Raw genomic sequence first — 27114 nt, 5'->3', positions numbered from 1 at the left:
TAGGAAAAGTAGCGATTTACAGTCCAAAATTTACGGCAAATGCAGTTCAGCTAAGGATAATGTCTGAAGACTTCCTCAAAGACATTAGCTCACATATACAATATATATAATAATCACGGTCCGATAATAGGAATTATGATGTCATCCCAATAAATCCGATAACATTATATATTATCGGGCCTATTAATAATATTTTTGGCACCGTTTCCGATTGGGATGTGTGCATTTGTTTCCACTCCTGTTTTGCCAGTATGCAAAGTTTTGTTACTGTTCTAGAGGCCATATTTTTCCGTCAATGAGTTATTAACCTTACGATGGCAATCAGCAAATGTTTGCATCTTACAGTGTGAGATGCCTTTTGGTTATTGATAGGCTTGCTGTTCTATAATTGCCAGGTTAAGAAAGTTGTTTAATGGACCAAGATGAAAAAAAGTCTCCTCTCCTGTTGCGCCAAATGTTTTATCTGCTGACAAAGCACAATACCTGTTGGGTTTATGTTTGTTTTATATCTGTGCTCATTGCTCGGGGAAACACATAGTCAATGATATTGACTCATTAATTGTGATTGACCCATATTTATTTGAAAAAATTCATATTGGCACTTTATTTGAAGTCAAAACTGTTCTTGTCTTTGTTTTGTTCATTACAATAATGTTCATATCATCATGAAAATTCTGGTCCGGTCAAAGGCAAATCTATTCTGAATCAACCACTAGTATTTTTGACCTTCAGGTGTTTAAAAACTCAGGTGAATATACATTGAAAAAAAAAAAAAATATATATATATATATATATTATCGGTTATCGTATTGGTCTCGGCCTTGAGGAGCATGAAGATATTGATATCGGTTTCAAAAAATGGGTATCGTGCACCCCTACTTACTGTACAACAAAATATCACCTGATGTAGTACCAAAGGCATGAGGACAAAAACAGCAAATAAATTTGTTCAATTGATAATTCACTTAAAATCTGCATGCTCATTCCATCCAAACATTTTCTTTCACAATTTAAGGAACACACACCCAATATGTGCACGTGAATCCCTCCGCAACTAAGTAGGCCTATTATGTAAAAGTTAGTTGGCCTGGTCTGACACTTTCACTCTATGGATTAAAATGAGAGTAACCTCCACATTACTCCAATGGTCAGCGTCCGCAATTATTTTGCTTATTGATGAATACACAATGTACCATATTTATAATACACCCTGGCCTCTCACTAAACAATGTATTTTGGTGACATCAAGCTGGCATTAGACTCTCATTAGCAGGTATCCAATCAATATGCACTATGTGTATCTACTAGTACATTTGAGAGAATGTTTGTTCCGATATAAAGGTATCTTTATTGTTGAGTTTATGTGTTGTTTGGGTAGTGGGATTTTATACTGCCCTGATGCATGTCCCAAATGTGCCAAAAATTGTGTCACCTATATCATACAGTGTAACGAAGTATAAGGTAACATTACCATCAACTATTCACTGTTACCAATTGTGTTTTGTTGTTTGTAGTTAATATCATTTTACCTTACTATCTTTTTCCACTCCTTTAGAAGAGTTATCATGCCTCATGCATAACACCTATATTCTGTTTTTTTTTTTTGCAAATCATTTTCCATACCACTTGACCATGTGAGAGAGGGTAAGGAAAGGATTCACACCAGGGGACAATTGAGTCTTCCATCAACCTAAAATGAATGTTTTTGGAATGTGGAAGGAAGCAGGAAGACCCATAGATAACCAGCACAAGCACATAGAGAACCACTCCTCACAAAAAGGTTCGAGCTGATTGGAACCCAAAACCTCTCAACTGTAGGGCAGATCCATTAACCACTACTCACATCGCTGAACTTTCAGTGATAATCAGATCAGATACTAGTATATCTAGTTTTTCTGTGTCATCAGACATGTTCTATGAAAACTACAGAGTTTAGGGAAATGTATTTATTTCATTACAATTTATTTCATGTAAGAGATTGTAGCAAATCAGATCAGTTTTCGTACACATGTTCCAACCATAATTGTGGGACAGAGACATGATAACAATTTTAAAGTTATTATGCCTGTAAGTCCATTTCAAGATCACTTCACATTCTTTAACAAAAGCATCCATCAAACAAACTCACAAACACAATACCTCATTACAATTTGCAGCCCTATGTTCAAGTTACAAGAAAGCACTAAAATCAATAGGTAATGCTTACTTTTCAAAGATAACGAAATTTTTCAAACTGGGAACCTTTTTCTTCAAGTGCTTGCAACTGGCAGTAACTCTCTTATGTAAAAACAACAAGAACCAACGCACAAGAACCATCAATTGCAGTGTCAATTTGTATGCAAAAACAGGTGTTGTTGCTGAAAATTGCCACAGTTAATACCACATCTACCACCAAAAAGATGCTAAGTAGGAGTTAAATCAATTCATCAGATAAAGATGCAAGAAATTATTAAATGTCACGTTTTCTCCTGGTTGAACAACAAGAACGGGGGGGGGGGGGGGGGGGGGGGGCAACAACAAACAGGTGCTGCCATGAAAAAAGTCAAATTGACCTATTTTTTCTATCTGATTAAAAGGTGGGAACTATCAACCTCATCCGTTCGTGGGAACTATGAACTTCAGCTGGTCATGATGCACACACCAACTATTTTGGCAGGTAGAATCATGGCATATTCCTTCAAAGAAAAAACATCAATCTAACCATTTTATCTAAAGTCTATGCTCACTATCTTCCATGCTGACTAGTTTTGGAGAAGGAGAGAGTTTTTATTTTTATTTATTTTTTATTTTTTAATGCAACACGGGCAGCACAAGGAAATTCAAAAACAAAAATAATAGTGCGAACTGTCAACTGTGCTGTCCAAGTTGCACAAGACTGGTCATCACTGATCAGCATGGAGACAAAAAGTCAAATAACTTTAAGAAGTGGTGAGTACGTCTGTCCAAATAACAAGCACGAGTGCAAACCACGAACTGAAAAAGGAAAAGAAAGCAGGTGCTGCTATGACGATGAGCACCGTTAAGACACTCATTAAAAAGCGGTCAAACTTGAGCCATATGGCCTTAAAAGTAGACTTTTCTCATCTTAATCGAGTACAACTGTGACGTTATCTCTGTTTATAACGAAGGCAACAACTGTTTCAGGACAAAATGGACAGGTAAAATCGTGACGTCCTGTCAAGAAGAGCGCAAGTTGCCAAGTTCAAAAAATAGTCGTTGAAACTCGATGTCTCAGGAAAAATATCCCTATTGTTACTTTTTAGACTTCCAATCTCGAAGATCCACTCTACTGTACTGTACTATCCAGTACTGTACGCCTCCCTCTGGCGCTTTCCTGGCGCGACTAACTCGCCCTCGACAGCTACGGCAGCCTCTCAACAACCAATGTTTCTATTTGCGTTCACTCACCGTTTTCGTCCCAGGTCGTGTTGTAGGAAAGTATCGGCGGCTCGGCTGGACCAAACGTAATTTTGCTTCACATTGAACACGCTGGACTGTTATTTTCGGGGTGTCGAGTGGGAGGTGGGGGGAAGCTGACAAACTCAGAAAAAGCCAGTCTGCCTCTTGACAGCGAGGCTCCGCCTCCTTGTCTGGCGTCATCGCACCTCGCCTACGCCCACTCCCTCACTCTTTTTCTTGCACGCACACAGAGAAATGACTGAGTGGATATAAAAGTTGACAGCTGATTCTGATCAGTTTCCCGCGGGATATTAGAACGAGTCAACTTAATTGAGAAAACAATGCGCTGACGTCACTTTGAACAACAGCAGGGACTTATGAGCAGGGCCGGCCCAGCCTATACGCAGACTATGCAGTTGCTTAGGCCCCCTGGCCACTAGGGGGCCCCCAATCTGGCAATTGTTTAATTTATATTCTATTTTGTTTACTACAGTTTGCTTTATTTGACTTTTGTGAGTTTTGATAGTTGATTACAAGCTTAAAAAAACAAAAGTTCTTCCTTAACTTCTTTCTTTCCTCTTTTAGAAAAAGGTTTGGTGCTATCTACTGTAAGTACTGACAATCATTTGGAGTGAGAAGTTTGAAGTATGCAGTGCAACAAAATCTGATTAATATACAAAATATGGATGTATGGCTTGGATTGCATGTATGGGTTTCACAGTACACTGTGTCGAAATGGTGAGCCAAAAATATGGGCCCCTTTGCATTATTTTGCTTAGGGCCCCCAAATGGCCTGGGCCTGCTTATGAGCGATGTGCCCAGCGTAAAATCACGGCACGCAGCACCTCCAGGGAGCGGCCAATCGGTGTGTGGGGGGGCGGGGGGGGGGTCACGTGTAACGGGACAGCGGGCAAGCATGGTCAATGTTATTTGGAATATGATAATAAATATAGTCTGCATCATTGTTGTTAATCTTACTTTAAAAATTCCTTTTGAGGATTGCGCACAAACCAAATGTCCCGGAATCAAATTGCCAAATGCAATTACTAGAATATGACACAATTCTTAAAAAAGTAATTAGTTACAGTTACAAATTACTTTTCCCAAAAATTGATTTAGTAACTCAGTTACCTCAGCATAAGATTAATTAGCAAGGGCGTAGGCATAAGCGGATTTTAAGGGGGGGGGGGGGGGGGGGGGGCAGGACCCCCTGGTGTCCGAAAAGTGTCATTGCAAGAAATTGACTTTCCTTTATATATAAAAGTTGTAATGTAATAAAACTGCAACAAAAATGAATGAAATTAACAAAAAATATATATTTTCATAATGGGTCAAAAAAAAAAAATTCGAACAGAACATGTGACTAGCACCTTAGATGGTCATTTGCTTTGCATATAATTTTCAAAAAAAAAAAAAAAAAAAAAATTGGGGAGGGCAATTTTATTTTTAAAATAAGATTTTTTCCTTTGATTGAAAATATATATATATATTTTTTTGATCGAAGCAACTTTTTTTGGGATTGAATGATTTAGAAACAAATGTCTACCGATTATATGGCCCAAACACAAAAAGGATTGCTTCAATCACACTTTTTCAATGAAAAATTAAGCGTTAAGCAAAATTTTCAATGTCAATTTTTTTCACATTCAAAAACATTTTCTATGATTGAAATTTTTCTTTTTTTGATTGAAGTGATTTTTCTTTTTGAAACCAAAATATATATATACCAAAATGTGGCCCAAACACATATCATCATTACTTCAATCAAAAAAGTTGCTTCAATCAAAAAAAAAAAAAAATCAAAGAAAAATAGCTTTCACATGCATTTTTTTAATTGAAGCGACATTTTTTTTTTTTTTATTGAAAATATATATTTTGATTGAAGCAACTTCTTTTTATTGAAGCAACTTTTTTTTGATTGAATATTAAAGACACAAATCTACCTCCACATGGTTCCGCCCAGGGGATAAAATTTTTGACTGGAGTAACTACATTAGCACGACACCGGCGGGCGTACCATATTCAATGGATGACGATCTTGGCGAAAAGTATTGCCTAAGCAGCTTGATTTAGAATTCCCCTCAAGAATGATGGGAAACAAAAAACGCTCATTGTCAACTTATTATTATAAATATTCTTGTAAGTTAATTTTATTGCTGACACTGCGTTTCGGGGTCATCAACATGTTGTCCCCCCCCGCCCTAAAAGTCAAACTCCGCCTATGGGCGTAGGTTTGCATGAACACTTTTTGTCGGGGACGGGACATTAATAAGAACATACAGATTGGGTGATATGAACCTAGTTAATTGATCACAGCAAAATGAATATGTAGTGACTTATACTTACTTTCATATGTATTGGTTCAGTTGATAAACTGTTCAATTCAAACCTTTGTTTTCAAAAACTAAAACATTTTGAAAACTTCCATAATAAATGTCTGGATTTTATTATTATTATTATTATTTTATAGCAATATTTGAACATAAATCATATAACATACACAATAAATACAAACGTGTTAATAATCTCTAAACTATCCAGAAATACAAAAAAATAAACATTTGCTACTCAACATTGTCCGTCTAAATAAAGACATTAAAAATAACTGAAAAAATGTCTTAGTCAGGAAATTAAAAAAATAAAAAAACAAAAATGGAGCCTTCCTTTAGGTAAAACACTAATGCTTTTGTCCAAAAGCAGAGTCAAACTCATCCAAAAAAAAAAAAAAAAAGCTACAGGGCTGCTGCTGGCTGAAAAAAAACATCTAATATCCCTCCCCTTTGTTTGGGGCGGAGGAGGTGGAATGTTGTCGAAATGTTTTATTTCTGACGGGGGTGTGAGTGCATGTGTGTGTTGGGGGGGGGGGGGGGGGGCAAGTCATCAGCCAATCAAACATGCATTTGAGGGAAAAATTGGACTGTCTCATTCAGCAAGTGAAGTCATGTTCTACATATTATTACATGATCTATTCTATAACGTCATTCACATCAAATATGTTTATATTAACTGGTTGAATTGAACTGTCTTTTTCATTCCCCCCAAAAAAACCATAGGTCACCCTTTTTACTTTTTTTCTAATTTCACTTATATAAGAGTGTAATGGTATACAAACTTAAATTTTCAAATGCTGTGAGAAAAAAAAGGCCTTTTTTTCCTGTTGTACTGAACCCGCACCAAACCATGACCTCGGACAGAACCGTGACTTGTGTGTCCCGTCACACCCCTAATATATATAGGTATATTTTTTCAATATGCAGGTGAGGCTCTGAATCTCTTGCCTCTTCTATCTTTGCGCTAGGTGTTTTGATTTTTTTTTTTTTTTTTTTAAATCACACAAGGTTTATGGATATGTCATTCAAGAAATGTATGCTGTAAATGAAATGTATAAGAAATAATGCTCAGTTTCTCCCAGAAAATGATTGCAACTTCAAATTATTTGGTACTAATATCTTCATTTATTTTGCTTAAAATGAAAAAACACAAAAGAGAATGGGGGAAAAATCATTATCATTTTACACACAACTCCAAATATGGGCTGGACAAAAGTATTGGCATCCTTTGAAAAATCATGTGATGCTTCTCTAAATTTGTGTAATTAACAGCACCTGGTACTTACCTGTGGCACATAACAGGTGGTGACAATAACTAAATCATACTTGCAGCCAGTTATAATGGTTTAAAGTTGACTCAACCTCTGTCCTGTGTCCTTGCAGTAACTGTACTGTGTACCACACTGAGCATGGAGAAAAGAAAGAAGACCAAAGAACTGTCTGTGGACTTGAGAAGCAATATTGTGAGGGAGCATGGGTAATCTCAAGGCTACAAGTCCATCTCCAAAGACCTGAATGTTCCTGTGTCTACCGTGCGCAGTGTCATCAATAAGTGTAAAGCCCATGGCACTGTGGCTAACCTCCCTAGATGTGGACGGAAAAGAAAAATTGAGGAGAGATTTCAACGGAAGATTGTGCGGATGGTGGATTAAGAACTTCAACTGTCATCCAAACAAGTTCAAGCTGTCCTGCAGTCCGAAGTTACAATAGTGTAAACCCGTACTATCCGTCGGCGTCTGAATGAAAAGGCACTTTATGGTAGGATACCCAGGAAGACCCCACTTCTGATCCAGAGACATAAAAAAGCCAGGCTGGAGTTGCCAAAACTTACCTGAGAGAGCCAAAAGATGAGACAAAAGTAGAGCGTTTTGGGAAAAGGCATCAACATAGAGTTAACATGGAAAAAAACAAGGCCTTCAAAGAAAAAAACACAGTCCCCAAAGTCAAACATTGCGGAATTTCCCTGATGTTTTGGGGTTGCTTGGCTTCCTCTTGGACTGGACTGCTTGAACGTGTGCATGGCATTAGGAAGTCTGAAGACTACCAACATTTTTTGCAGCATAACGTATGGCCCAGTGTGAGAAAGCTGGGTCTCCCTTAGATGTCATGGATCTTCCAGCAGAACAATGACCCAAAACACACTAGAAAATGGCTTGAGAGAAACCACTGGAGACTTCTAAAGTGTCCAGCAATGAGACCAGACCTGAATCCCATAGAACACCTGTGGAGAGATCTGAAAATGGCAGTTTGGAGAAGATTGCAACAGCAATCATTTTCCGTGAGAAGTTGAGCATTATCCGACTGAATTTCCGTGGTATCAATAGTTTTGGTCAGCACTGTAGGGCAAGTGACTATTTTTGGTAATAAAAAACAAAAACAAATTATTATTATAATGTAGCATCTACAAGGACAACGCACAGAAAAAAGTCCATTATTTTAAATGAATTGTACCTCCCTGAATGCGATGAACTGTATGTAAAAAAAAAAAAAAAGAAAAAAAAAGTTGCCCGAGAGTTCAAGATGACGCTTGCCACGCTAAATGCTAATGCTGGCGCAAACGCAAATGCTATGCCAACGCTCCGAGCCACTTAGCATCGCGTTTGCAAAGGCGTCACAACCCCCTTCCCTCCTCCCCTCTCCGGCTCTGCTCTCTCCCAGTCTCTCAGACATAACTCGTCATATAAACAAATTGTTGTAATGCACGGCTTCACATCCTCAGTAATGGTGACGGCGTTGCAAAGATGGGAAAAGTAAATAAATAGATTACTCACCACTGACAAAAATAATGGCGTTAGTAACGCCGTTATTCTCTAATGCCGTTATTCACAACACTTGTCTGCATGTTTTGTTTTGTTTTGTTTTGATTTGTTTTTTGTTGCTGAGCATGTGATAAGTGTAAGCATACAGTATCTTACTTTAAGGTAATAAAGTCTGAAGCAGATGGTTTGTTGGTGTTACTACAAAAATGTATTAGTACTCCTTTACTGTTAAATAACATTAAATATGTTTTTTTTTTTTTTTTTTTTTTTAAGAACTTATGACATTCAAAACAATACATTCTACAAAGTGGGCCAAACGTAGGTATAATTTGCACCTTTAGTTTTACATTATCAGCACATATTTCAACGAAAAAAGGAAGGGGCACTGGCACACGGGCAACACAAGAGCACTGGCAAAAAGGGACTGTGAGGTGAAATGGCATAGACTTAAATTCTGCCAAATGGTGGTGTCCATTAGACAAACTGTGTCAGACATTATCAGACTGTGACAATTTCCACACCTTCAAAATAATCATTAAACAGTGGCTGAAAGCAGACAAACCTGCTCCTATTAATGGTCTTAATCTAAGTGTATAGTGTGAACATGGTTTTACTTTCTTATGTACATTTGTATGTATTCTGCGTTTGTGATGTATAGATATAATGTCAGTATGATATATTATGTCATATTGTTTGTTTTATTTTTTTAGAACACCTGAATAGAATACCAGCGGATTAAATTTAGCAACTATGCTAACTCCGGCATATTTATTATGACATTTTTTGTATTGCTCAATGTGCATTGTCCTAATCAAATAAGACATGAAAAGAGGAGATAAAGAAATTACTAGGGTTGTTCCGATCATGTTTTTTTGCTCCCGATCTGATCCCGATCGTTTCAGTTTGAGTATCTGCCGATCCCGATATTTCCCGATCCGATTGCTTTTTTTTTTTTTTTTGCTCCTGATTCAATTCCAATCATTCCCGATAATTTTCCCCAATCATATATATTTTGGCAATGCATTAAGAAAAAAAAATTAATAAAACTCGGACGAATATATACATTCAACATACAGAACATAAGTAATGTATTTGTTTATTATGACAATAAATCCTCAAGATTGCATTTACATTATTAACATTCTTTCTGTGAGAGGGATCCACGGATAGAAAGACTTGTGACTTTGTATATTGTGACTAAATATTGCCATCTAGTGTATTTGTTGAGCTTTCAGTAAATGATACTGTAGCCATGCCCAAATACATGATGGGAAGTGCAACCATGACTGTGCGTAGTGCTACCAATTGATATATCTTCTCTGCGTTGGGAAATAACATAAGGTGTTAAGAAAAAGATCAATTGCTACCTTGCTTCCCTACATTGCTTCCCATGATATTTCTAATCGTAGGGAGAGGGATTGTAAGGCTTTAACCAATTAAAAAAAAGGCTCCAAAGGCTGCCAAAATTCACTCTACTCATTTTACGCTGCCTTTTATCTCTATATAGGTAAAACGGCGCCATTATAGATTGAGCGCGACAATGCGTGAGTGGGTCGTGCAGCGCATGGATGAATTGCGTTAAATATTTTAACGTGATACATTTTTTAAAAAATGAATTACTGCCGTTATCGGGATAAATTTGATGACCCTACCTTAAGCCTTAACTAAAGACTCTGGATGAGTGTAACGTATTATGTCTGTAACGTTAAATACAATTAGAAAACGATTTAATTAAAAAATATATATATATTAAAAAAAGGCATGGCCGATAATTTTTGGCCGATTCCGATACTTTGAAAATGACGTGATCGGACCCGATCGACATTTCTAGAAATTACCATTACTAAGAAAGTTGGAAAAAAACAAAAATTGAAAGAAAAAAAATATTGGTATTGAAGAGGAATGGAAGTAATGAAGGAAGGAAGCGATGAAGGAAAGATGGGTCTCCCAACAAACAAAATTAGCAATTGTCATTAAACTGTATTGTTTGCTGCCTATCGGCACAGTTGTTTATACTTTCTGATTTTTCATGGTATTAATGAGTTAAAATGTAGAAATTTTTGCCTTTTAAAATACATTTTTAAAAAAACACTTTGGTGTACCATTAATATGTCAATAATGTCAGCACAAAAATGTGATTTTGATTTAATAAGCCAGTAAGACATTTCCAAGCACAGTCTACTGTAGTTTTTGGAGCATTTTAATTGACACAAGCAATGTAATACTGTGTATGTGCTGTTCTCTTAATACCTGACACATGGAATTTGTGCTTGCCATAATATTGTCCTTGTGCAGCTTGAGTTTGCACAGCAAAGCAAAAGACGATGAAGAAAAACTGCAGGAAGAGCCAGTCTGCCTCGCCCCGTGCCGGCCATAAAGCACACTCTCGTTTAACCTGGATGGCCACGTGGCCAAAAGCCAAGAGCAGAACAATGCAGACATGGCCAGTTAGAACGAAATGCTCATGTGCTGCTTGTTTCCAACTGTTTTTGCACCGAACCCCCTTTGGTGTTATCTGATACCGGCCGCTTAGTCCATGTGTGAACCAGGCCTTTTTTCTTTTCTTGCCTTTTTTATTTTCCCCAGCCAAAACGTACAGTCATTTCTATGAACAATCAAGCTGATTTAAGGTCTACTTCTGTTGACCTTCACCAAGTTCATAATGGTTGTGTTCAAACATGCTCCAGACAAGTACATTGAATGACTTTTTGTCCATACCACATGATATACAAATACCACTTTAATTATTCAACAATGTGTCTATCATGCCCCATGACAAGTTCAGTCTTATGATGTTAATATGAGTCTTAACAGTGGTATACTAAACAATTATGTAGGACTTCATGCTAAGCACATTATTGGTTTTCGGTTTACATCATTATATGGTCTCAGACACATTATATTTATCACATTAAAAGAGGATGAAAATGTCAACGTTACCCTCGGTTGGCATCTTGTATTTTTTCTTGTTGCCACACATATGCCTTCACAGAACCTGCTGATCCCATCCCCACTTTCCCTTCCTCTCGACTGTCTTCATCCCTTTCCTTGCATCTACGACTTTTTGTCATTCTGCATCATTGGTTTCACTTGGCCCATTGATATTAATCCAAAGTCAGACCAGCTGGCTTTGAATGCTTCCCTGGGAGCCCTAAGAGGCCTGATCTCACACCCCGTTTTTCCTTTTCTGTTTCTGCACAGTGTGTGTGTGTGTACGTGGGGGGGGGGGGGGGGGTGTTACTGGCTGGAACTCTGTTATGGACACGGATTTGTTGGGCACGCATCCATTTGTGGACCAGTCACATGCGTCAATCAAGGGTCCTGACGTTGTGCTTGACAGCACAAAACAGGTTTTCAGGGGCTTAGAAATAGATTTTAAATATATACTGTATATATATTATAGTGCTGTCAAATTTATCGCGTTAACGGGCCGTATTTTTTAAAATTAATCACGTTAAAATATTTGAAGCATTTAACGCATGTGCAGAATAACCCGCTCATGCATTGCCTAAAACAGATTACAATGACGCTGTTTTTTTGCCTATTGAGAACTAATAGGTATAGAAGGGCGAATGGACACAAGCGTTCATTGGACCGCGCCGTTTATTGGCATAAGCTTCGGCAACTCCTTCACAGCAAACATAAGTATCATTTAGTGAAAGCACAAAAAAAATAATATTCTAATCTCTCAAAAGAAATAATGTTCACAAAAACAATGCAAAAAGAACTGGCATTCCCAATCAAAATAGCTATTCAAAATACACATAAAACTTACTCAGATTTTGGTCAAACTCTATTCAAACATTTCGTTTGGCTCAACAAATATACTGGATGGCAATATTTAGTCACAATATACAAACTATCAGAGGTCTTGTACGTTGTGAAGCCAGCACTCAAATGACCGTGAAATACAACGGATAGACCAGTAAACAGGGAACAACGGCATCAGTCGACGGACAAAACACACTCATTGGCTTGATTTCTAAGTAATTTAAAACTCGCCATTGACACCTTGGTGTATTTCAATCACTACCTTACGTAGTTAAAGATACTGTGGAAAAACGGCAGGGAGCCCATGTGACGTCACCGCTCGGCGACGTTAACAAAGGCGAGCAACTAGTTTATTTTTTGATTGAAAATTTTCCAAATTTTGTTAAAACGAAAACATTAAGAGGGGTTTTAATATAAAATTACTATAACTTGTACTAACATTTATCTTTTAAGAACTACAAGTCTTTCTATCCGTGGATCAGTTTAACAGAAAGAATTAATAATGTTAATGCCATCTTGTGGATTTATTGTTATAATAAACAAATACAGTACTTATGTACAGTATGTTGAATGTATATATCCATGTTGTGTCTTATCTTTCCATTCCAAAAATAATTTACAGAAAAATATGGCATATTTTAGAGATGGTTTGAATTGCAATTTATTACGATCAATTTTTAAGCTGTGATTAACTCGATTAAAATTTTTAATCGTTTGACAGCCCTATTATATATATTAATATATATTAGGCAGGAACGACATTGGAAAAAAACATTGCGATTTTTGTGGGGTTTGCAATATATTGCAATATTAAAACTAGAAGAATTTTCACCAGATTAGATTAGAAAAAAAATAATATTGCAATATATATTGCCAAGGCTCCAGACTAACTGTTTGCATTGGTTGCACTGGTTGCACCTAACTTTTTTCTTAATGTGCACCACCACAAAATGTAGGCGCACCCACATTTTTCATTGCATCACTTTTAACGCCATGCTTTCCGTCACTCTCCATAACATTGATATAACTCCTTCATTCATTCATCTTCTGAACCACTTAGCCTCATGAGGGTCGCAGGGGTGCTGACACTTATCCCAGCTAACTCCAGGCGGAAGGCAGGGTACAGGTTGGCAGCCAGTCGTAGGGCATATCGACACAGAACCATTCGTGCACACACTCACACGAACAATTTGGAGTGTTCAATCAGCATACCATGCACGGTATTGGGGGATGTGGCAGGAACCCGGAGAAAACCCACGCAGGCATGGGAAGAACATGCAAACTCCATATAGGAAGGTTGGAGCCGGAATTGCACCCACGATCCCAGAACTGTGAAGTGGACATGCTCACCACTTTCCACCGTGCCGCCTGCTTAATATGAATTATTTCAAAACCAACAATACAATAATTTTGGAAAATGCTTGTCTTTATTAAATGCTTAATTGAGTAGGTCCACTCAAATCCACTCAGCTTTGACGCTAACCCTGCCGAGAACAGCCTTTCACTTACACAATGAGTTTTGCAACAGTACACTTATGACTGGGCTGCAAGTTTAACGATGATTAACACATTTGTGCCTTTAATCGTGGAGCTACCGATGCTTCTCAGGCCAGTCAAAGGTACAAACCTGTCAATCATCATTAACGGTAAATACCAAACGCCGGCTGCGCTGGTGCCCAAGAAAAGTTTGGTCGCACTGCTTAGCAAGAGGTAGGGTGAGAGGCTGTATGAGCATAAGCCGAAAAACATGAATATTTTAATTGAATTTTCATTTAGTTGAATTTTATTTTAAAACCCAATCCTTTTCACGATATTCAAACGATATAATGTGCAGGCCTAATATATATGCAATTTTATTGTGAAATTACATCAAGTGTATACTTTATGGGCTGTTTCTTTTGAAAATCATGAATGTGAGAAACCCTCATGTTTTATTTTCAGAATTTTATTCAACTGTAGGGTAAATTACAGAACTCCTTCCAAACAAAGTTTCTGCTCTCATGACTTGGACAGTCTACGAAGATGCACAATTTCCAGCTATATGGAAACACAATAATTTAAAAGCCAAAATTCAAGCAGAGCGACAATGTAAACGCAGACTAGAGTTATTTGGTGATAAGGAGCACTAGTTTGATTAATCAGGATATGCTGCTTATGTGCTCTGAACCACACTTCACACAAGACTTGGCAGCGAGGCTGTGTAATAATTTGGCCATTAAAAAGCAACTGTTTAGGCAAACAACACAACTATGTAAATAAACACTAAAAGACCAATACAACTGCCACGTTCTTTACAAATGTAATTGGTGAGGCCTGATGGTAAACACTTACCAAATCTTGCACTAAAGTTAATTGTGCTTGGAAAAAATATTAAACAATTTCTAGTTCTTCTAAAAGTTGATTATGGTAACCATATGAATACATATGGATATTCTGGGCATAAATGCTATCGACAGATGAGACATTCTTTTAGGGTCACTCTTTGCATGTTTTCCCACGCCAAATATTATTTTTTAAAAAGTTGTTCAATGCAACTTAAGGAAACCTGAAACCAGGTACATCCAGGGGTGAAAGTGGGCCAGAACGGTCAGGAACGCAGTTCCGGTATAAGATTCAAGGCCAGAACGCAGTTCCGGTATAAGATTCAGGGCAGGAATGCTGTTCCGTTATAAGATTCAGAGCCGGAATGCTGTTCCAGTACACGGTGCTTTGATTCCGAAAATATGACGGCAACTGTCAAAACGCTATGTAAAAAAAAAAAAAAAAAAATGCTAACCTGGCACACTTGCAGTTCATCTCCATGAAGAAAACAATCTACCAACATCAGATTTACATACACAAGTGTTAACAACAAGCATAATAAAGTGCTTGTGTAGCGTAATCCGTTTCCAGCAATATTTATTATCTATTTTATTCCACGGATGGCAGGGAGGTTTCCCAAGCTGCTGCAATTATCTGAGTCTGACGATGATGAGTCATGTCAATGTGCGAATGCACGCAGCAAAGCAAAACGCCTGGACTCATTTATCAGTTTAATTGGCTGACATACTGACATGTGATCAGCAGAGATAGTTACTTCTGATTGGTTCAAATGTGCATGTTTTCTGGAAAAGCCAAAAAAAAAAAAAAAAAAAAAAAAAAAAAAAAAGGTTGTCGAATTGGTGGGACAAAAAAAGGGCAATGCAAATCTTTAAGAGCAACGAAAAAGTTGAAAAGGCTTATTTATCATATTTAGATTTATTTGCTCTGATGGGGAGGTTCAGAACATCTAAGCTGTCAATGTGCACTTTGGACTTATATTTGTTCATTCATGTTAGGCTACCTATTCATTTCCTTGTGATTTAAAAAAGTCAATGTTTGCGCGATTTATAAAAGATTCAATTTCAATCTGCTTAATATAAGTCATTTGTACTTATTTTTTGCAATGTATGTTACCTATGTCTGTTATTAAAAAAAAAAAAAAAAAAAAAAAAGTAAATGTTTACATTAACTTCAATTTTAATATTCATCCTATGTTCTTAAGTAGTTCAAATTGAGATTTGGAAAAAAAAAAGAAAAAAAAAAATGAAAGAAAAAAAAAAAATAATAAAGTTTCTGGCTCCATGGCAACCTTCACGTCAGGGAGTTCCGGGAAGAAATTCTAGCCACTTTCACCCCTGGGTACATCTGTATGTATAATACAACAATGCAAGTATTCCAACAAGTGGTGTACAGCTTGTTCCAACAAGTGGTGTTCAACTTGCTAAATGATAGTTTGCTCTACCACAGCAGTGATATGACAGCTGGCATTTCCAACACAACGGCACACCACAAATAGACCAAGACACCCCCAATTAAAAAAAAAACAGAGACTAAAACATACATCTCACGGAAAGAGCAATATTAGGCTGCACATGTTGAACTGATCCACAACAGAACTAGAGTTGTTTATTTATCGTGATTATTAATGTATTATTTGATCATTTGATTTCTTTTTGTTCATTTTATAAAAAGATAAATAAAAAAAATCCATCAGTCACACCATCTTTTTCAGTAAAAAGCCATGCTTTGAAATAACACTTCATAATCACTGTCATTTTGAAAAGGCCGTCAATCCCCCTCGCCAACCTTTTTTCATATTTATTTCCATCAACACATCAATATTTAGCTTTAATTACACATTCCTGGAATGAATCAGCAACTGTTTTTTTCCAAAATAAAATACAGTAAATGTGCATGTACATTCGAACATAATGCAATCTGTGGCACTAGTTGACTTACGTGCAATTTCAAAACTCCTCCCAATTGAAATAATTTGAAGTGCAGGCAATTATTCTAGGCTTGATCTGGTACCATCATAAAACTTGTATTAGGTTTGCATCATTTGCCGCTAAAAACAAAGGGAAGTCAAACCTTTTAAAATGAAGATGAAATATAATCAAAGCTCCTTGAATCCCTATTTGTTATAGTGAATCCTCAAAATGTTCAAAGTTTGACACGATGCTCCAGTTGATGATGTAAGTAAAATTACATATCTTTACTTATATATACTGTAAATGGAACTTTGTGTGTGAGCGTGTTGTACTTTAAAAATCCCTTATTGTGGAGGCGACAGCACAGTCTTTTGGGCAAAAGGCGCGTCTCTTGCGATTGCCATGTCGCAATTGGCTTTCAAACTTTTTAATGTACAAATTTAAACATGCTGTGATGATACATTGTAGCTTTGAGCATTCCACAACAAGACGCTGAATTTAAAAAAAAAAAAACTACAATTTTCAAGAATATTACTAAGAGATTCATTTCGGCTGGACATCCATACAGTAGGGACTGTTATTTATTATGTGTTACGCCTGCAATGGTTCATGGGTGGATGTAGCAACCATGACAGAGTGGTGGTTGCCGTTGTTATGTTCTGGTGTTTTCTGTTCAATAAAGAAGCTTTCTCTTGGGGTCGTGCGGTGTATGGGGCACTAGAGCAGCAAGTGTGAAACAAAATCTGTAGATCTCATTCTCCTCCATATCGCTCACCACAATACTGTACACAGTGAACGAAAAGCGATTAACCCCTTTATGATGTGATTTTACTATTACTACATTACAGCTGCATCTCTAAGGAAAGTATGTTTTATCTGCCATTCGCTTGTATTGCGTTCACGTTACACAAATCCTAGCAAGGCAGGGCCATACTGCTTGTGCCTGATAGAATGGCAATGGCAGAGGATAAGGAAGATGTTTGTAGGGCAATGCATTCATCAAGTAGTCTTGCATTGTTCCAATGAGTTTAGGTAAACAGCAGGGATATCCCACAAATTTGTACATAAGTGGGAATGTAGCATAGCCTATCACTAATATTTCCTAACAGAAAAGTCATAGTTACAGTAACTATTTGTATGAAAAACACTCTTGGAAGTGAAATGGAAGAAAAAGTGTGAATAGATGTGATTGTTCCTTCAATTCAAGGTGCTAAAACTGCCTGGTCACTATGATTTCATATCAAACACAAATAAAAAAAAGTATTCCAAAGAAGTATGAAAATGTTTCCTTCCCCATGACAACTTGAGATCAGACTCTATAAATACACCGCATCTCACAGTCTGCCTCTTCCCTCTCAATTGCCATCGTAATTAAAACTTACCAGACGGCTTGCTGACAGACCAGAATAACACATAACTGCCAGGCAATGACAGAATGACATCTGAATGAAAATCAGTACATTTAAAATGATGGACAGGCATTTGCCTAAAATTAATTTAAAAAAAAAAAAAAAACATAATAAAAGAATTAGTTCTATAATTGTTATGTTGAAGTTATTTTTAGATGGGAGCATCCCTGATTGTACTGAACTCTGATTTCTATGAAGTGTTGCCTGTGCCCCACACAAAATATTACTGACCTGATGAGTTGTCAGTGCAGATGTTGGCCATAACTGAGGATTTTTGGTTCCGACCATGAACTACCGTAATTTCCCGAATATAACGCACACTTTTTTTCCCCAAAATCAACTTTTAAAATCATGGTGCGCATCAGTGACGTGCGGTGAGGTTCATGGTTGGTGAGGCACTGACTCCTTTAGTGTCAGATTTCCAAATATATAAACCAAAAAGGGTAACTTATTCAATTGGCTACTGGTTATTTCATATCTCATCAGCATTCTTCACAAAACACGCACACACGGTGCATATTATCGATACGTAAAAGTAAGAAAATAATATGCATTTGCGATAATTCATGCAACATAAATGAGAGTAAAGAGTGGTGTACAAAACCACAGAATTCAATTCTGACCTTTAGTGAAATATTCAGTTGTTTTTAAAACTTGTAATTCTGATACTTTAATCAATTTATTACAGATTGCTAAACAAAAAGTGTGAAAAGAAAAACAAAGAATATTTTATTTAAGGCCAAAATTTAGTTTTTAAATATTCTATTGTATTTTTCTTAGTCTAAGCTCTTTAAAAAAATTTTTTTTTTTTTTATAAGATTGAAATGAAAACTGTTTGTGGTCTTGCGCCTGTCCTTCACCACAAAAACCGCCGTTACTTTGGAAGAGCATAGGTTTGGTCTCAACATTCGTAGGGACGATATAACAGCATAACCTGCATGTAGGTACACTTTTTGCTGGGGACGGGACATTAATAAGACCAAACAGATTGGATGAAGGGGGCAAAGGGCCACATTTCTCATGTATATGAACCTAGTTAATTAATAGGCAAAATGATCAATGCAAAATAAATCCTTATCTACTGATAATAACTTTTATGTGCATTGGTTCAGATGATACACTGTTCGATTCAAACCTTTGTTTTCAAAAAATACTAAAGAAACATTTTGAAAGCTTCCTGAATAAATGTCTGGTTTTTATTAACATAAACATAATGAAAATAATTCACTTAATAATGGTAGGGTCAATTCTACCCTTACAACATATGGAACTATTGAAAGATCTAAATTCTCTATATAACTGAACATTATATCATGCAAAAAAGGTAATGTTGCTTAAACGTTGGTGGGGACAATTTTAGCATCCTGAAAAGTTGGTAGTGTTATGTCCCTACCGTCCCTATGCAAACCTACGCCCTTTTTGTAAAAGTCCTCCTTATTTTCCTTTACCTTAAAAAAATCTCTCCGCCTCAATGGTTCAATTAGATCGCTGTGTTCTATTTGACAAGCCAGAACACACAGTGGATGTGTCCAAATGTCTAGCTAACCTTTCATCTTTCTTAGCAAAACCATGTAATCGTTCTACATATATGCCACGTTTAGAAGAGCTTACACGCTCATCGTTACCACGAAATGTTAACTCCTGTTTAGCTAGGATGCAGGTTGCATTAATGAGGTATTTCAAACTCTTTACCTTAGCTTTCTGGATGCTACCGTTGAGCTTCCGCTGTTCGTCAAAGCCAAATCGATCCTTGAGCTTCCAAAAGTTTTTAAAGCAATCAGGCTTTGAATGTGAGTGGTCGAGCTCTCGTGTTTGCTGAGGCTTCGTGGTAGTTTTTTAATGTCACAGTATCTCGTGTTAGTCCAGACATTGGCACAAGTTGAGAAAAAAAGGCAGGGATAGCAGCAAAGCCGATTTTTTCGAAGGACAGCTACATAGCCAGTCTTTTCGGGTGTACCAGTCCGTTTGAAAAGCGCGAGTTATCTTCTGTCCCGTAGTTTGAAGCAAACCTTTTAGCTCCGGTGTTGTTAATCGCGTCCACTTTCAGTGCGGCAGAGTACTATCTGCCTCAAGCTGTGCCTTTTCACTGCGGTTTTATTTCTCATCAGCAAAACTAGATATGTCGCTAACAAAAATTAAACTTTAAGGGTTAAAGACATTAGCCAGACTGTGGAAAATCAGGTCAAATAAACGTATCTGGAAACATTATAATGGCGACATGCAGATGTATGGCAACCAGCACGCTCCAATTCCATGTATCAACCCAGTTTGTTATGGATTGCGCAATCAGAGGTGAGGCTTTACTCGTTGCTGCCGCACCTCTCGTTTCATTTCGTTATTTGAACAGGAAATGGGCAAATTCAGCGATTTTGACTATAAAAAATGTTTGAAATGAGTCATACATAAAGAGCAATGGACAAATATTAGTATAAATTTGATGCTATAATTATTTTTTTATCATGATGACAGGTGAGGCTCTGCCTCACCTGCCTCCCCTGACCGCACGTCACTGGTGCGCATTATAAACGGGTACATGGATGGAGACATAAATATATATATATTACATATACAGTGGGGAGAACAAGTATTTGATACACTGCCGATTTTGCTGGTTTTCCCACTTGCAAAGCATGTAGAGGTCTGTAATTTGTATCATAAGTTCTCTTCAACTGTGAGGGACGGAATCTAATACAAAAATCCAGAAAACATTTCCTGTAGTCCTTGACAAGGTTTGCACACACTGCAGCAGGGATTTTGGCCCACTCCTCCATGCAGATCTTCTCCGGAGCCTTCAGGTTTCGGGGCTGCTGCCAGGCAACACGGACTTTCAGCTCCCTCCATAGATTTTCTATCGGGTTCAGATCTGGTGACTGGCTCGGCCACTCCAAGACCTTAAGATGCTTCTTACGGAGCCACTCTTTAGCTGCCTTGGCTGTGTGCTTTGGGTCGTTGTCACGCTGGAAGACCCAGCCACGACCCATCTTCAGGGCTCTCACTGAAGGAAGGAGGTTGTCAGCCAAGATCTGGCGATACATAGCCCCATCCATCCTCCCCTCAATACGGTGCAGAGCCTTGGCAGAGAAGCAGCCCCAAAAAATGATGTTTCCTCCTCCATGTTTCATGGTTGGGATGGTGTTCTTGGGGTTGTACTCATCCTTCTTTTTCCTCCAAACACGACGAGCCGAGTTTACAGTGCCTTGCAAAAGTATTCGGCCCCCTTGAACCTTGCAACCTTTCGCCACATTTCAGGCTTCAAACATAAAGATATAAAATTTAAATTTTTTGTCAAGAATCAACAACAAGTGGGACACAATCGTGAAGTGGAACAAAATTTATTGGATAATTTAAACTTTTTTAACAAATAAAAAACTGAAAAGTGGGGCGTGCAATATTATTCGGCCCCCTTGCGTTAATACTTTGTAGCGCCACCTTTTGCTCCAATTACAGCTGCAAGTCGCTTGGGGTATGTTTCTATCAGTTTTGCACATCGAGAGACTGACATTCTTGCCCATTCTTCCTTGCAAAACAGCTCGAGCTCAGTGAGGTTGGATGGAGAGTGTTTGTGAACAGCAGTCTTCAGCTCTTTCCACGGATTCTCGATTGGATTCAGGTCTGGACTTTGACTTGGCCATTCTAACACCTGGATACGTTTATTTTTGAACCATTCCATTGTAGATTTGGCTTTATGTTTTGGATCATTGTCCTGTTGGAAGATAAATCTCCGTCCCAGTCTCAGGTCTTGTGCAGATACCAACAGGTTTTCTTCCAGAATGTTCCTGTATTTGGCTGCATCCATCTTCCCGTCAATTTTAACCATCTTCCCTGTCCCTGCTGAAGAAAAGCAGGCCCAAACCATGATGCTGCCACCACCATGTTTGACAGTGGGGATGGTGTGTTCAGGGTGATGAGCTGTGTTGCTTTTACGCCAAACATATCGTTTTGCATTGTGGCCAAAAAGTTCAATTTTGGTTTCATCTGACCAGAGCACCTTCTTCCACATGTTTGGTGTGTCTCCCAGGTGGCTTGTGGCAAACTTTAAACAAGACTTTTGATGGATATCTTTGAGAAATGGCTTTCTTCTTGCCACTCTTCCATAAAGGCCAGATTTGTGCTGTGTACGACTGATTGTTGTCCTATGGACAGACTCTCCCACCTCAGCTGTAGCTCTCTGCAGTTCATCCAGAGTGATCACGGGCCTCTTGGCTGCATCTCTGATCAGTTTTCTCCTTGTTTGAGAAGAAAGTTTGGAAGGACGGCCGGGTCTTGGTAGATTTGCAGTGGTCTGATGCTCCTTCCATTTCAATATGATGGCTTGCACAGTGCTCCTTGAGATGTTTAAAGCTTGGGAAATCTTTTTGTATCCAAATCCGGCTTCAAACTTCTCCACAACAGTATCACGGACCTGCCTGGTGTGTTCCTTGGTTTTCATAATGATCTCTGCACTTTAAACAGAACCCTGAGACTATCACAGAGCAGGTGCATTTATGCGGAGACTTGATTACACACAGGTGGATTCTATTTATCATCATCGGTCATTTAGGACAACATTGGATCATTCAGAGATCCTCACTGAACTTCTGGAGTGAGTTTGCTGCACTGAAAGTAAAGGGGCCGAATAATATTGCACGCCCCACTTTTCAGTTTTTTATTTGTTAAAAAAGTTTAAATTATCCAATAAATGTTGTTCCACTTCACGATTGTGTCCCACTTGTTGTTGATTCTTGACAAAAAAATTAAATTTCATATCTTTATGTTTGAAGCCTGAAATGTGGCGAAAGTTTGCAAGATTCAAGGGGGCCGAATACTTTTGCAAGGCACTGTAGACCAAAAAGTTCAATTTTGGTCTCATCCGACCACATGACCTTCTCCCATTGCTCCTCTGGATCATCCAGATGGTCAGTGGCAAACTTCAGACGTGTCTGGACATGCACTGGCTTCAGCAGCGGGACCTTGCGTGCGCTGTGGGATTTTAATCCATGACGGCGTAATGTGTTTCCGATGGTTTTCTTCGAGACTGTGGTTCCAGCTCTCTTCAGGTCATTGACCAGGTCCTGCCGTGTAGTTCTGGGCTGATCCCGCACCTTCCTCATGATCAATGATGCCCCACGAGGTGAGATCTTGCATGGAGCTCCAGAACGAGGCAGATTGACCGTCAACTTGAACTTCTTCCATTTTCTAATAATCGCTCCAACAGTTGTTACCTTCTCACCAAGCTACTTGCTTATTTTCCTGTAGCCCATCCCAGCCTTGTGCAGGTCTATTATTTTATCCCTGATGTCCTTACACAGCTCTTTGGTCTTGGCCATTGTGGAGAGGTGGAGTTTGTTTGTTTGAGCATTTGAACAGGTGTCTTTTATTCAATTCAATTCAATTTTATTTGTATAGCCCTGGATCACAACAATGTTGTCTCAAAGGGCTTTGCAGAGGCAATATGATACACAATCAGAAACAGCAAACGAAGCAACAAAGATGAATAAATAAATTATACAGGTAACAAGTTCAAACAGGTGCAGTTACTTCCGGTATGAGTGGAGAACAGGAGGGGTTCTTAAAAAAGAACGAAGAGCCGAAATATTTACTAGTTGGTAATGTATCTAATACTTATTTCGTGCAGTTAAATACAAATTTATTATTTAAAAATTATACAATGTGATTTTCTGGATTTTTGTATTAGATTCCGTCCCTCACAGTTGAAGAGAACTTATGATACAAATTACAGACCACTACATGTCTTGCAAGTGGGAAAACCAGCAAAATCGGCAGTGTATCAAATACTTGTTCTCCCCACTGTATATATAAACCGCTTTTTTTTTTTTTATTGACACGGCCGCGTTGTGTTGAAGAAACGTATGTGGCGACCCGTTGCCGACCATTATGGTACGTAACGTCACCATTTTGTTTCGGTAATACTTCACTCTGATCGGCTGAATGATTTCTTTTGCGTTAAATTCAGCTTTTTTCACTCTTCATAAAGCACAGAATTTAGTTTCTTGAACTCATTTGAGTCAACGTTTATTGCAGCTCCGCAACTCGGACCATAACAAACATAACAACAGACATCCTGTGTGTGTCCGTCAACTATATCTGTCCCTCGGGAAACTCAAACCCAAATAACAATAGTTCCTATTGTTACTGTCGTGTCGACAGCGATGAGCTCTCTCGGATTTCCAACTTACGTTCTCACTTTCATTTTACCGTATTTATCCATGGAAGAAACGTTTATTCATCATGACGAAACGAGCAAGTTATACAGCAGCCTTTAAAAGAAAAGTCACATCTGTTTTGTCTTCTCCTAGATTCTGGTAAGTTGGAGAAGTTGTCAATTTATATAATTACCCTAAATATTGTCAGTTTATGGTAATGTTTTGAACTACCAATATGCGATGCTTGTGCTGTGTTTCACCAGTCAGTAAAAGGACACTTCTGTATCTGTACACGAGCTCTGTTTTGTTGTATTCTTCTATTTATTGGTGGTAAGGGTGCGCGTTATAAACGGGTACAATAATTTTCCCTAGATTTTACAAGTAAATTTGGGGTGCGCATTATACACTGGTGCACCTTATATTCGGGAAATTACGGTAAATCCATATTGATGGCAGCCACTCGATAGGTATGCTGGAGCTGAGGAGACAAAGCTATATGTTTTCAGGGCATTTAAATAGTCACAAAGAGGTTCTGAATTATTTGTTATAAATTACTGATAAGAATCTTGTCTCCCACTTCGCAGACAACTTTTACTTTTTCCCCAGGTAGAGAATGTTAGTATTCAAAGGTCTTTTTTTGTGATGATTTCTCCTGGGAACACAAGTCTCTGGGGTGTCTAGATATATTTGTATTTGCATGTTCATCCTGTTCCTTGAATGCTTAACAACGGTGAGCGGGAGTATCCCAAACCCAGGTATTACTTTCCCCCACAGATGAAGAAAGATACCGATAATAAGGAGACCATTTGTAATTATCTACAGTGTTCACACGATCCCATAGCTCCATTTATAATAATGGAGTCTCCATTGTACCAAACTCATTAAAAATTGAACAAGGTCAGGTATGAGGCTGCGCTCACCATTATTCATTTCATCCCTAATTTAACATAGATTTTAAAAATTTAATTAATAACCAAAAATGACAAGTTTCTTCGTGGTATTCGCAAATTCCATCTTCATTTGCAGTGATTGAAAAAAACAACCGAGGGCCGAACTTCTTTTGCTTAATATATCCAACAAGCAACATTCATGGACAGGGACTTCTTTTCAGGCAATCAAATGCCACCGTTGCCTAATTTTTCTTATGTCTTGCTAAATGATTACACCATCCACCAATGATGAAGTTCAACTCTATGAAAACAGCAGGTAAAATCATTGTTAATCCACCATATTAAAAAGGACCAACCATGTTCAAATGAAAATACCCCAGAGGAACATGTGGGTGGACCACATTACTGCCGTTCTGTGTATCCATTTCTGAACATCTAATACCTTACTGTAAAATACATTTTGTCAGCCTGTTCTGGGGAAAAGCCAATTGTATAGCACTCTTCAGTCACACCATCAAAATGTTTCTGCAGCACACAAATTTTAAACGGGCTATTAAGTCTCAATATACACTTACTGGAGACTTCATTGAATGCAATTGGAAATAACCATCTCTCAGGATGATGAAAAAGTAGCAACCTGCAAGATTCAACATTCAAGATTGATCATAAAACAATCATTAAGGGTAAAGAAATTTAAATCCAACTTCTAAGTTGGGCAAGATCCTGGTAATTGCTCAATAAAGCCTCAATTTTTCTTGTGTCACTCTTCAGCGCAATAACGTTACAAGGGAAATCTATGGAAAAACAATGGAAACGAAAATACAAAACATGACACGACTTTAGTATATGATGGACGTTTTTATTTCACACTACAATATGCTAGTCCTTCTAAAAAAAAAAAAAAAAAAAGCATATTGTGATAAAGTTCATTATTTTCTGTAATGTACTAATAAACATTAGATGTTCATATATTTTAGATTCATTACACACATCTGAAGTAGTTCAAGCCTTTCATTGTTTTAATATTGATGATTTCGACAAAAAAAGTCAGGAAAAAAAAAATCCCTATCTCAAAAAATTTGCATATTTCATCCGACCAATACAAAAAAAGTCTGTTTTAATACAAAAAAAGTCAACCTTCAATTAATTCTATCAGCTATGCACTCAATACTTGGTCGGGAATCCTTTTGCAGAAATGACTGCTTCAATGCAGCATGGCATGGAGGCAATTAGCCTGTGGCACTGCTGAGGTGTTATGGAGGCCCAGGATGCTTCGATAGCGGCCTTAAGCTCATCCACAGTGTTGGGTCTGGTGTCTTAACTTCCTCTTCACAATATCCCACAGATTGTTTCAGGTTCAAAAAGTGTCTTGACCTGGGGAATGCGGCACCTGTAGCCCATTTCCAGCACACGCCTGTGCACGGTGGCTCTGGATGTTTCTACTCCAGACTCAGTCCACTGTTTCTGCAGGTCCCCCAAGGTCTGGAATCGGCCCTTCTCCACAATTTTTCTCAGGGTGCGCTCACCTCTTCTGGTTGTACAGCGTTTCCTGCCATTCTTTTTCCTTCCCACAGACTGCCCACTGAGATGCCTTGATACAGCACTCTGGGAACAGCCTATTCGCTCAGAAATTTCTTTCTATGTCTTAGGGTGTCAATGATGGCCTTCTGGACAGCAGTTAGGTCGGCAGTCTTGCCCATGATTGCGGTTTTGAGTAATGAACCAGGCTGGGAGTTTTTAAAAGCCTCAGGAATCTCTCGCAGGGATTATGAGTTAATTCGTTGATTTAGATGATTAGGTTAGTAACTGATTTAGAGTACCTTTTCATGATATGCTATTTTTTTCAGATAGGGATTTTTGTTTTTTCTTGACTTTTTTGCCAAAATCATCAATATTAAAACAATAAAAGGCTTGGACTACTTCAGTTGTGTGTAATGAATCTAAAATATATGAAAGTCTAATGTTTATCAGTATATTACAGAAAATAATGAACTTTATCAAAATATGCAATTTTTTTTTAGAAGGACCAGTACATGGTGCAGAGGCAATTGCTGCATACTGTTGTGTGTACATGTCACTGATGAAATATGCGCTACAACCCGCTCAAATTTGGTTCAGAATCAGTTTCTTTATCACTGGTAACGACGCGGCCTACTTTTCGTTCATTTGCGCAGCTTCACA

At 38.0% G+C, this 27114-nt stretch overlaps 1 protein-coding gene across 7 annotated transcripts in view; it reads right to left on the bottom strand.

Annotated features, from left to right (window-relative positions):
• Positions 1–27114, bottom strand: part of mef2aa (myocyte enhancer factor 2aa) — a 238983-nt gene that overhangs the window by 141414 nt on the left and 70455 nt on the right. For 4 of the 7 annotated variants that reach the window (XM_057837427.1, XM_057837432.1, XM_057837435.1 and 1 more), the window contains exon 1: positions 3409–3575. The exons of 2 other annotated variants lie outside the window; for them this stretch is intronic. The gene's annotated coding sequence lies outside the window, so the exon portion shown is untranslated. Of the gene's footprint in view, positions 1–3408; positions 3576–27114 lie in introns of those variants that run through there. One more of the 7 variants, XM_057837428.1, reaches the window with a different exon arrangement.

This window comes from Corythoichthys intestinalis, chromosome 5 (assembly GCF_030265065.1).
Source record: "Corythoichthys intestinalis isolate RoL2023-P3 chromosome 5, ASM3026506v1, whole genome shotgun sequence".
NCBI classification, from domain to species: Eukaryota; Metazoa; Chordata; class Actinopteri; order Syngnathiformes; family Syngnathidae; genus Corythoichthys; species Corythoichthys intestinalis.
Note: the sequence above shows the minus strand (reverse complement) of the source record. Positions and strands in the feature narration are given on the sequence as shown.